Raw genomic sequence first — 12,724 nt, 5'->3', positions numbered from 1 at the left:
GAGGGCGGCGGAGAGGGACCGGAATACCAGGTCGACGGGAGGCGCCACGACATCAGGTTGTGGCTGGACGGGGGCGCGGCGCCCAGCTCCAGGCGCTCCGGATGGCGAGGAGCATCATTGGGCGGAGGTTCTTGATGCCGACGTCTACGGCACGGCGGCCGCGCGAGAATCTGGGGGCGGAGAGGATTGGGTGGGAGAGGGTTTCCGGCGGCGGAGAGGAGTTGGGTGGGTGAGGGTTTCCGGCAGCGAGGGAGTTGGGAGGGTGAGGGTTTCCGGCGGCGAGGGAGCTGGGAGGGTGAGGGTTGCCGGCGGCGTGGGAGCTGGGTGGTGTGGCCGGCAGGCGGCCGCAGAGCAGCGAGGTTGGGTGAGCGGCGGCAAATCGATGGCGTGCTATGCGTGAGTGCGTTTTGCCTTCTCAATGTTGCGATGAAGATGATTGGTTAGTAGCCAATCTGATACGTAATTGACTTTTAATTGCCTTCCCTCTTAAAATAATTATTACTCTTCCTTGTTTATAGAGACTATTATTACTCCGTAAAACTAGGAGCTGCCTCGGCATCATCACAAATTTAATAATTGGTGAGGTTTATTGCCGCGATTTTCGGGTACTACCTCCATACCGGATTAATGGGCAATTACGCACATCGAGAAACAAATTTGACTACTAATTTGATCAATAAAATATAATATATATATATCACAAAATTTATATTATGGAAGACATTTTTTCAATACGAATCCAACGGTATAATTTTTGTGGCATATATCTCATATTTTGTTGATCAAATTGATAGTTAAACTTGTTTCTTGAAATGTGTATTTGCCTATTAATCCGGTATAGAGGTAGTAGACAAAATGTCCAAAAAAACCACGCTTGGATCAATTTCAGGGTGGACCCGTGTGAGCATGCTGCTTGATCGTTCCCAAAGAACAGAAAATAATGATGATGATTAAAGGAACACCTCCCTATGTGATGCTTCAAATTCATGCTTGGTTGATTTTCCCCGGTTGCAAACTAAACTTCTTGCTCAACAACACTATCTATGAGAGCATCTCCAGCCGTACTCCATATATGGCGTCCGGTGAAGCCTCTTTGCCGACCGTATGGGGAGGGTCGGTTACAGCTAGAGAAGAAAAAAAAGGAGGAATATTGAACATATATAAACATTTCATGTTATTCAATAACATGGGAGCTAACTCTAAGCCTAGAATGGCAGCCACCACAGTCAAATCCCCTCGCCGCAGCCAGAAAAGGCCACCGGACGGCTACCATCGGTGGTGGGGCACTCTCTCTTCCCTCATTAACCTCCCCCCATGGTGAGGCCAGAGGGAGTGCGCGCATTCGAGAAGGGAGAAGTTTGACGTGCCTGGGAGGAGGCAGGGGTGACACATATGGGGAATGAGGTCGGGATAGTTTTTTCCATAGCGGAGAGATTGGGTCGGCGAGGGAGCTCAGGGTGGAGTGTGTTGATGCAAAGAGACACGGGCGACGATGAAGGGGAGAGGATATTTTCCATTTTGTTGCCCCCATGGTGTTCAAAGAGGAGAATTTGACTGAACGTGTTGAATCTATGTGGACATGTTTACTATTTTTTACTGAATTGTTGTTCGTATATAGCTGCAGAATTGCTTAATCTTGGTGGTGGACATGTACTACTACAGTACTACTGCATATACTAAATTATTATGCATTTTGTGGATATTATTAGTACTGAATTGCTTTGACCCATTTTTTATACTATCATATATAAGGACAACTCACAACTCATAGATGGACAACTAAAATGAGATCAACTCATGGTTGGAAAACTCCTCATTTATGCACATGTCGAACGTGGGATTCAGTGACATAAATTATCGGAGAACAAATGATGATGCCAACTCAGATGAAGGACGGTGAATTCATGAGAATACCCGAAGATTAAATGTTTCCACTCATTGTGTTGTGTGAGAGAGAACTGCATAATTTTGGATGAGAGGAGGCATAACCAATGCTAGATCAGAGGTGGGAGGGGGTGGTATATGTAGAACTGCAAACTAGCCGTTGGAAATGCATCTGTCGGGTGGTAGTTATAAGATATTGTTACATTGTAGTAGAGAGAATATAGATATCATGAATATATACCATCCACTTCTTTTTAAACCATTGTCTATATGGACATATAGACAACCAAATTTAGATCATCCACTAGATGCTCTAACAATCCGCTAGATATCCTCATAGCGCACAATAGTGGGTTGAGCCAGAAATAGACAAACCTCACTTGGAATAGAATTTCACATGGAATAACCAATTTAAACGGAAAAAGATAGGGGTAGACGTTGCAGGTCCCTTAGAATATATGATTTCTCTTAAAACTCCACAAGGAAGGGTAAACGAACCTCTCCCCCTCTTGCATGGTAAAGGGTGGTGTAAACAAAATATCACATGGATCACCTATTTTGACAAAAAGAAGTTGGGGCGCAAACATCGATGGGCACACTTCATATGGTTTATCTTTGAATGACGCGACGAAGGGTCGAAATCTCCCTACTTTTGCATGCGGTCCTAATCACTCGTGGGATGTTCGAAAACTTTCCTATTTGGCATGGGTCCTACAAGGGAGATTTACGTGCAATGCTGTTTTTTGAAGTTATGGATGCTACTTTATTATACTTATTATATTATGAGAAAATTGGTAATATACATTATTTTATGTCATTTTGTTGATAATAAATATACTATGGGGAAACATGCAAGCTAGTTGTTTGAATTGATTAGTAACCGATAGGAGGGTGTAATGGGCCACATGGTGCAAAAGTACATGCACTAGGCCGATCAAAATTGGCCCACCGAGCCTGCTATGGGAAAGGGTTTACCCCCAACCGCAGTCCCCTCCTTTCTCATGTGCCTCCCGCTCTCCAACGACACCATTCACCCTGATGCAAATCGAGCCGTTCCCACCTAGCCCCATTATCGTTGGCCACCCAAGCTCCTTCAGCATTGGCCACCCTAATCTCCCCAACCACTAAACTCCCATCCTCATCTCATGCTTCCAACATCCCCCTCTCCCTCGCTTCCCTCTCTTGTGTGACCCTCCTCCACTTCCAACGCTGCCTCTTGTCGGCATGTCACCTTAGCCGGCACCGCTTCGTCTCCACGACCTTGCATGACATGAGCTATGGTCTTCAGCAATCTCACGAGGGAAGTATACGGGTGCACGACACGGGCACACTGCATGGCGCGAGGCTGACGACAAAGACCGAAAGCCTGATGAATTTTATGGACGCAAGTATGCGCCTTGTAGCATGGTGCGGGTCTCATGTTACCCCGCTAGGGTTCCTGTCTACATGCACGAGTGAGTAGGGTGACGTGTCGTTTATGGGAGAAAAACACAGATGCATGCATGAAATCTAAGCGTGTGTGTTCGTATAGATACGTACATGCACAATCATTTGATTCGTTGGTCTACACACACATCACACACATCACATGTAGTTCCTCCGATTCGTAACAAGTGACACTTTAGTTTATTTTAGTTAAATCTAAACTAGAACCGCAACAATTATTGTATATTGGAGGGAGTACCTTTTTCAAACTCCAAATGAGCGGCAAATGCGTATTTCAACATGTACGATGAGCGGTAAACAAAAATTACGACATCAAGTTACTTTATTATTGAACTACATACACGTTAAGATGAATCTAGCTACGGAGTACTATATTAATTTTACGTTATAAATGCTGCGGTATTTTTAGGAATGTGATCAAATTTAATAAACGTCACTATTGTAGTAATTACACTGCGGGCGGCGCAATTTTCATGTTAACTCCCAAAGATTTTGAGTAGCCAAAATCGCTGCCCATTTTCCTCACGAGAAAAGGAAAAACAAAAAGGAAAAAAGAAAGGAGACCACCCAAACCCACCACGATCCACATCTAATCCCGCCGCCGGCCCGCCCCTGCCCAGCCTCGCCGGCCGCCCCAGTCCCTCCGGCACGGCCGCCTGTCCTCCCTGTTGCCGGACCGTCCTTCCCCGCGCCTCCGTTCGTGTATCGATGAAGCCCACCTACCTGCAACGCCTCGAGGTCGATGAGGCTCCGGCGGAACGGCTACGGCTCGGCCTCGCCGGCGCTGCCGAGGCTGTGCGGGTGTCTGCACGCCGGCGGGTGGCCGAGGCTGTGCGGGTGTCTGCACGCCGGCGACCCACCAGGACGCCGCTGCGAGCAACGGAGTTTGGCTGGGGCGTATCGACGATGCGGAGCTTCTCGCCCCCAAGCATAGCAACGTCGACGCCATAGTATATTGTTCTGCACCCAAAGGTTGCTTCTTGATCCCCCTCCATGAGCTGATTCGATTTTGAGGCAGCACATCAGCTAGAACCACACTTTAGTACAGTGCAGATACAGATGCCAATGCTGCAGATGTTTTTGCTGCTGCAAATCTTACTGTATAGCGGGATTACTACTGTGTACTAGGTGATTACTGCTGCTCACTTAGTGTGGTATAGCTTGGAGGTGTGCACAGATTTCACACGATTTGGTCCATGATAGAAATTCTCTTTTGTGTTGCCAAATTAAGACTCCATGACAGCAGCGATTCAATTACTTGTAGTCTGCCACCGGTAGTAATCTGGTTATGTTGCCAGGTTCAAATTTGGTGGTGTTGTTCAGCGAAGCAAAGCTAGTTTATGTGGTTTGTGTGATTTAGAGCAGATCTTGTTTAGATAAAGTAGGTCTTATCTTTGTTGTTGTGCTAATCGTGGTTATTGAATAGATAGACAAGAACAGAATTCGTTGTACTGACCATGAATTGTTGTTTCTTCAAAGGCAAAGGAGGAGGACTACATGACAGACAAGCTGGAGTACCCAGAGACAACTGAGACATGTCTCGGAGCATAAGTTGCGCAGTGGTAAACGTCCTTTAGCTTCTGAAACGGCCTTTACTTTCTTCTAGAGCATGCCAATTTCTTGTGCTGAACACCTAGGAGTCTATAACTGTTGTTGATTGTGTTGTATTATATGTATCTCTTGCAGGATTTCCTATCACTGGACTATTGAAAACAAGTTTGAGAGCGTCTTTTGTAGCTGTTAAGTGTGCTGTATGGTGCGGTGGCGGCGATGCTTGGGACCTCTCCGGTGAGCTCCTGGTTCTCCTTTCGATCTCTGCTCCCTTGTGATCTGCTGATACTAGGACATCTAGCCGCCATGGTTGTTACGTGCTTCCTTGAATGAGCCGATGACCTGATTATATTGGGAGCATGAAGTTGCTTCTTTGGTTTGCGTTTGTTCAATATCAAGTGCAATTTTTTTTTTAAAAAAAATCTTGACTAGCAATCTTCTTACCTCTTAAAGATCCTTGCATTCTTTTGTTTCTATTATACATGCTGAATTGGCTGTCTAATGACTGGAGTCGAGAAAATTGTGGCTTTCTTTTACTGCCCAGGTAGGTTTGTTAGTTGGGACGATTTTCATAACTGAACAATGTGTAGCCTCTGCCTACATTTTTTTTTGTGTTCCTGCACATGGGTGTCAAAGCTGACGCAGTAGAATCCAAGTATTGCCGCCTTGTGTAAATAAATTATGATTCCAGTTGCTAATGTATACACCTTGATGTGTGTGTGCAGTCCGATGGAGGATGCCAAGCGGCTTGTCATCAGAAACCCATCATCACACGATAGACGGCCATGAGGAGGGCCAGGCGGCGGTGCCGGCGAGGAGAGGACGAGCTGGCGTTCCAGCTTGTTAATTTTGCTGTGTAAGGAAGGGTGGGGTGGCGAAGGTCGTGGAAAGATTTGAACTGCTACTGGTAAATAGTAGAGTAGCTTGACAATATATTGACTACTAGTCCCACCGCAAAAAGAAAAGAAAAGAAACGAAATCCAATAGTAGAGCATTATTAGTAATACAAAAAGGAGTAGGACTAAATGATAGACAAGCTGGAGTACCCAGAGACAACCGAGACATGCCTCGGAGCATAAGTTGCGCAGTGGTAAATGTCCTTTTCTTTCTTCTGGAGCATGTCAATTTCTTGTGTTAAACACCTAGGAGAGGTCTATAACTGTTGTTCATTGTGTTGTATTATATGTATCTCTTTGCAGGATTTCCTATCACTGGACTGTTGAAAACAGTTTGAGAGCGTCTTTTGTAGCTGTTAAGAGGTGCTGTATGGTGCGGTGGCGGCAATGCTCGGGATCTCTCCGGTGAGCTCCTGATCCTCCCTTTGATCTCTGGCTCCCTTGTGATCTGCTGATAGTAGGACATCTAGGCGCTGTGGTTGTTATGTGCTTGGGTGAATAAGCTGATGATGTAATTATATTGTGAGCATGAAGTTGCTTCTTTGGTTTGCGTTTGTTAAGTATAGATTGCACTTTTTATCTCGTGTATGCATCTTAAAGATCCTTGCATTCTTTTGTTTGTATTATTATACATGGTGAATTGGCTGTCTGATGACTCTGGAGTCGAGAAAAATGAGGCTTTCTTTCTTATAGTGCCCAAGTAGTATGTTTGTTGTGACAGGCTAGTATGTATGATGATGCCTGTTAGGTGGTTGCATGTTACTCCACTGATAAGCAATTTCAGAAGTGAATAATGTGTAGGCCTCTGCCTGCACTTTGGTATACGTGCACATATAGGTGTCAAAGCTGCTGACGCAGTAGAATCCGAGTGTATTGCCGCCTTGTGTGATTGCAGTTGCTTATATGTGCATGTTGTGTGTGCAGGCTGCTGGAGGACGCGAAGCGGGTTGCCACCAGAAACCCAGCATCAGACGATGCATGGCCAGGAGGAGGGCTAGGCGGCGGCGGTGGCGCCGAGCAGGAGCTGGCGTTGCAGCCTGGAGATGGTATGCAGCTTGTCGCTGGGGCTGTCTGTTGGTGGCCACTTGAGGCGACTTTGTTTTTTGACAAGAGGAAGTGCGCGTGCGTGCGAGACTTGATTTGGCTGCGTTGGCGACGTTTTTGTTGTCATGGTTTCAAGTTGAGAACATAGCAGCCTGGGTGTATGTTGTGGTATTGCTTTTTTTTTTTTTTTTTTTTTTTTGAGAATTTGTTGTGGTATTGCTGTGTGATGTGAATGTGTAAGGAAGGAAGGGCAAAGGTCATGGCGAAATTTCAAATCTATTAAATGTAGGTTGAGAATATATATATATATTGACAAGTTGTATTTTGGTAAACATTGGATAGCTAGGAAGATTGGTGCGATGGAGAAATCCATGTATCTAGGTTGAGGCAGATGGAGATGGAAACGGATGTGGAGCTGCGTGCCGTGGTGTCAGGACTGGGAAGAGACCCCGGTGTGGCTGTTGGTTGCCTGCGAAAGAAAAAGAAATCCACAGCTACAACAAGCTACAGCAGGGAGTCATATAATATTGGAATCAGCGCCCAGAGGCGACCCCCTTGAACTGAACTGGGAAACGAAAATGATTCAATCGAAAAAGGAAGCACGCAGTCTCATAATAATTGCATAATTGGTGCCGACCTCCTTGAACCGCTCATTTATTATGGAGCGTGCGGAGTTAACTCCCGGACGTCTCCTCGTTTTTTTAAAAAAAATTCACAGAGAACGGACGCCTCCTTCACCCACCCATGCGCGCGGGCGCGGCGTCCACGTCACCAGCCATTTGATCGATCGATGGGGTCCGCCCGCCCGCCCGCCCGTTCCTTGACGTTGACGTGCCAGCGGAATTGCGTGCGTCTCCCCAAATCCGTCAAAGGAGCCAGGACCACTCTGAAGGGGTCAAACACAGCGATCTCGCGCTGCTTCCAGCTGAAGATGAGTACGCCAGATATCCCACGCGCTGTCGTCGCTCGGAGAAGCTGCGATCTTTAGATTTTATTTTGACCAAGTAGTATTTGTTACCGTAAAAACAAAACAAAATGGGAACATACACGGGCTATGGGCTGTTGGACTTTGAAGCCCAGCAACTTTCGTCACGTGACCTTCATGTACCTCACGCGACCTTCTCATTTTCTCCACGCCGCCGTGTTCCCCTCTTGCGCTGCTCGCCCTAGGCTACTATTTCGAACCGCACCAGCAAACAACGGCAAGCTGCTGCTACTTATCTACCGAGCCAACCTTCGGAATGGCAGATCAATGCAGAGTTTCCGCTGCTGCCCTTATAGCTGCATCCGAGGAGTGTTCGTACGTGTTCAACTTCAAGATACAAGGATACTCAAGAGCCAAGGAGCTATTCAAGAACGGCGAGTGCGTCGCTTCTCCCCCTTTCAGTTTTGGAGGTTACAGTTGGGTTCTGAGGTACCGCCCGAACCGCCGCCTTGCAGGTCAGGTCAGTTACACCCAACTGGTTCTTGATTCTGATGATGCCAAGTACGTGAAGGCGCAACCCAGGTTCAGCGTACTCGACAAGGATGGGGTACCAGTGAAGCAACTCAGTGGTTTCATCCAGGAAAGGATCTTCCCGTTCCAAGGTGCAAGTTTGGGCCTCCTTATGGACCAGGCTAGTTCGGGCCAATCAGAACACTTGGTGGATGACTGTTTGAGCATCAGGTGCGATCTCACTCTCATCAAAGATGTCTGCGGTGAAGAAACAGTGGGCGATCAGTTTGTTGTGGTTCCCCCAAGTGACTTGCATCGGCATTTCGGCAACCTCCTTGAGAGCATGGTCGGAGCGGACGTCACCTTTCATGTTGCTGGGAAGGAGTTCTTGGCTCATAGGTTCGTGCTCGCTGCGAGGTCATCTGTATTCGAGGCCGAGCTCCTCGGTGCCATGAAGGAGAATGTTGGCAGTCCGATTGTCATCCATGAGATGGAACCCGATGTGTTCAAGTTCTTGCTCCATTTCATATACACCGACTCGTTGCCGGTTCTTGAGTTTGCTACCGACCAAGGTGAAGCGAGTGGTGATGGCTGGCCATCCGCTGTGGCAGCAGACAGGTACAACGTTCGGAGGTCGAAGCCGATATGCGAACACAAGTTATGCAGCCACATTCATGCCAACATGGTGGCCACCGGTTTGGCTTTAGCCGAGCAAGCATAGCTGCCATGGACTCAAGGAAGCTTGTCTACGGTTCCTTTCCTCTCCCTCCAATCGAAGGCGATGATGGCAAGTGATGGCTATGAGCATACGAAAGCAGTTGCCCCTCTGCCCTTAAGGACCTCATTGTTAGGCTCCTGCCGGTTGAAATGGAAGTGGCCAAGGATATTGTCATGGCAATATAATAGTGTGGCTCATGATAAAATGTAAGTTAATTATGTATTACATGTTACAGCTTAGTTCTCTATGTATGGTTGCATGTCTGCCTCAGCAAAATAAGCCTGCTATCAATGTTTGTTGTTGGCACTGAAGTTTACTGTTATGTTCAGTGTGTATCAAACTCTAATTTCTTTTTAGGGCTTAAATGCGATTGGGTGTCATCTCGTTCTGTTGGGTCGAAAAAGAACTCCCGTCTGTTTATACCTATATTGCAAGTAGAATGAGATGATTGGGTGGCGCCTATATTTTCTATTTTCTGAGAGACACGGATGCCAAACCGGGTTTCTCATTGCTTCTGTTTTGTTATGAGTTTAAGGACTTCAACTACTCTCTGGTGTCCAGGTCAAAAAAAACTACTCTCTGGTGTTCTTGTTTACCCGATGTCTTACGTTGAGATTACAATCCTCTAGTTCTTCTTCCCTTGTTTTTTTTTTTCAATACTTTATTTTATTTTTTGTCGTGAGGATGTTCTTCCCTAGTTAAAAGTTGTATCCTCTTACCAGCCATTGTTTGCTATTTCGTTTGGATTCATAAGCTTCTGGCAGCTCCTCATTGTAGAAGACAGCAAGTACATTATAATTCCTTATATATCACTTTCTTTCTGTCTTCTTTTTTTCATTCAGCGTGACTGTGCCAAGTTGGTTAATTAAGGTATTGTTATGAATTTGAATCAGTTTGCTTGCCTATGCTGCTTGGGTGTGATTCCAAGCATAGAGTTCTGAACATTATTACTGCAAGCATGCCTGGCATGCTATATTGTACTGAACATGTTAGTATGAGCAAAACTTTTATGAGGAACTTTAGAAATAGTAGCAGGTTTTTCCTAAGATTTTAGTCTGATGGCTCATATGGTCATATACAGATTATGATAAGTCTTGCCAAGAAAATTTATATGGTGGCGGTTGCGGCGAGTACACCTTTCCTGAAGCCGGCCGCTGGCCTGCGATTTCTTGTTCAGAATTGGGTTTATTATGCATTTGGAAGATGACTTGCTGACACAGCATGTCCTTTTTAGTGGTTCGTATTGCAGTACCTAGCGATCAAAACTTCTGAAGCATATCTTGTTATCTTTTTTTGACGCCTTTACCGTAGGGGAAGCCCCTACGGTGTAATTTTTATAGTATAACTCGAGCACAGAGCAGAGAAAGGAGGGAGTTACATATCTTGTTATCTTTTGCCCTCCCCTTTTATGGCTTGTCTAATTAGAATGAATTATGTCAGGGCAGTCTTTTGTAATTTCTCTTTTTTTTGCATGTTTCGGCCTGAATAATGCAAGAACCGCATTCCAGATCGATGGAAGTTCAGTCAAAATCCAGCCAGGGCTTATGGTCGAAAGGTATGGAATTGTCTTTTTTAACAGCAAGTTATGAACTTTGTTTGTCTAGATTCTAATCAATTAATCGGTGAACACATTATACATATCACCTCATCTTTAGAGTTTGCTGCTGCTATATACGCGCGTGACCCAACTTTTGTTTGCAGCCAACGAATATGGTTTAGAAATCGGTAGAGTTTGCTGCTATGTCTCCCTAAAATACCAGTTGATCTATACATCCCGGAATGCTACATACCCGCGTGGCTACAAACCCGTTGATCTATACGTCCTGGAATCCTACCTCTGTTAGGATGATCGAAACTATTCCGTTGAATTTAGAAATCGAGTCGGGGAAAGCTCAAGCTTCTAACCTGTGGGCCCGTATTGTACTGAATGGGTTATGCCAAGTCTTGACAAGAAATTCACACGGTGCCACCTATAGCAGAACATCTTTCAGAATTCAGAGTTCCGTCTTGTGTAACTAGTACTTGGATGATAATTTATCAGGATGTGGTGTCGGAACTCGGGACACTGGCGGCTGCTGCTCTCACGCGCAGTTGGTCTGGCCAGTGCCTTTGGCCGTGGTGATCTGCAATGCAAAGCTGGCTAGATTGTGTGTTGGATCGGTAAGTCGGGAACCGACCGCACAGTCAGAGCTCAGCACGCTGGAATCCAATACTATGTTTTTTTACTCACACATTTGGTACATACAGCTAGAGCACATACTCAGTATTCGATTAGTATGGTACTCAGCACTGATTATATATATTTTTTTAAAATCCAACCGTTAGTTCAGCTGACACTTTCATAATCAGTGGACCACGTCCGTTAGAAAATACTTACAAATCCTTTCCAATCACTAGGCATCTGCTCGTTTCAAACAGAGTTTTTTTTAATCATAAATAATGTTTATGTTATCTTGAAACTTCAGAACTTTTTATCGCATTTTGATACTTCCCGATTGACTACGTGGAGCATGGATATTGGCATGCCAATATAGTAGCGTGGCTCATGATAACTGAACGTAAGTTAATTATGTATCTATGCATGTTATAGCTTAGTTCTCTATGTATGGTTGCATGTGTGCCTCAGCAAAATAAGCCTGCTATCAATGTTTGTTGTTCGCTCTGAAGCTTACTCGTTCGTTCAGTGTGTATTGAACTATAATTTCTCATTTAGGGCTTAAATGCAATTGGGTGTCATGAGTTCCCTTGGATCGAAAAAGAACTCCCGTCTAATTATACCTATATTGCAAGTAGAATGAGATGATTGGGTGATGCCTATATTTTCTATTTCGTGAGAGGCATGAATGTCAAAACAGGTTTCTGCTTGCTTCTGTTTTTTTTGTTATGACTGCAAGGACTTCTCAACTACTCTCTCGTTTTCTAGTTTACCTGATATCTTATGTTGAGATTACAATCCTCTAGTTCTTCTTCCCTTGTTTTTTTATCAATACTTTATTTATTTCTATTTTTGTAAGGGTGTTCTTCCCGAGTTAAAAGTTGTATCCTCTAACAAAGCCATTGTTTGCCTTTACGTTTGGACTGCATAAGCTCGTGGCAGCTCCTCATCGTAGAACATCGCAAGTACATTATATTTCCTTATATATCATTCTTCTTTCTGTCTTTTTTTTTCATTCAGCGTGACTGAGCCAAGTTGGTTAATTAAGGTATTGTTATGAATTTGAATCTGTTGCTCACCTATGCTTGGGTGTGATTCCAAGCATAGAGTTACGAACATTATTGATGGAAGCATGTCTGGCGTGCTATTGTACTGAACCTGTTAGTATAAGCACAACTTTTATCTGAAACTTTAGAAATCATAGCAGGTTTTGCCTAAGATTTTAATCTGATGGCTCATATTGTTATGCACAGATTATGATAAATCTTTTCAAGAAAAATATACGGTGGCAGTTGTAGCAGTACACCTTTCCGAAGCGGGCAGCTGGCCTACGATGTCTTGTTCGGAATTGGGTTTATCATGACATTTGAAAGATGGCTTGCTGACACGGCATGTCCTTTTTAGTGGTTTCATATTGCGGTATCTAGCGATCAAAGCTTTTGCCCTCCCTTTTGTGGCTGGTCCAATTAGAATGAATTATGCCAGGGCATATTTCTCTCTTTTCTTTCTGCCTGTTTCGGCCTGGATAATGCAAGAATCACATTCCACATCGATGGAAGTTCAGTGAAACTGCCAGATATGTGAACCCACTCCAG

At 44.9% G+C, this 12,724-nt stretch overlaps 1 long non-coding RNA gene and 1 pseudogene across 1 annotated transcript; both read left to right on the top strand.

The window, feature by feature from the left end:
• The first annotated feature begins 4,093 nt into the window (after window positions 1-4,093).
• Window positions 4,094-6,412, top strand: LOC124701229. The gene is made up of 5 exons (XR_007001959.1): window positions 4,094-4,302; window positions 4,810-4,892; window positions 5,017-5,118; window positions 5,607-5,971; window positions 6,081-6,412. It is a non-coding gene; the product is annotated as an uncharacterized LOC124701229 (long non-coding RNA).
• A 1,650-nt stretch (window positions 6,413-8,062) lies between these two features.
• Window positions 8,063-12,435, top strand: LOC124701226 (annotated as a pseudogene).
• The last annotated feature ends 289 nt before the right edge of the window (window positions 12,436-12,724 follow it).

This window comes from Lolium rigidum, chromosome 3 (assembly GCF_022539505.1).
Source record: "Lolium rigidum isolate FL_2022 chromosome 3, APGP_CSIRO_Lrig_0.1, whole genome shotgun sequence".
In the NCBI taxonomy this organism is placed as follows: domain Eukaryota; kingdom Viridiplantae; phylum Streptophyta; class Magnoliopsida; order Poales; family Poaceae; genus Lolium; species Lolium rigidum.
The sequence above is the reverse complement of the archived record's forward strand: the minus strand, read 5'-3'. Positions and strand labels throughout refer to the sequence as shown.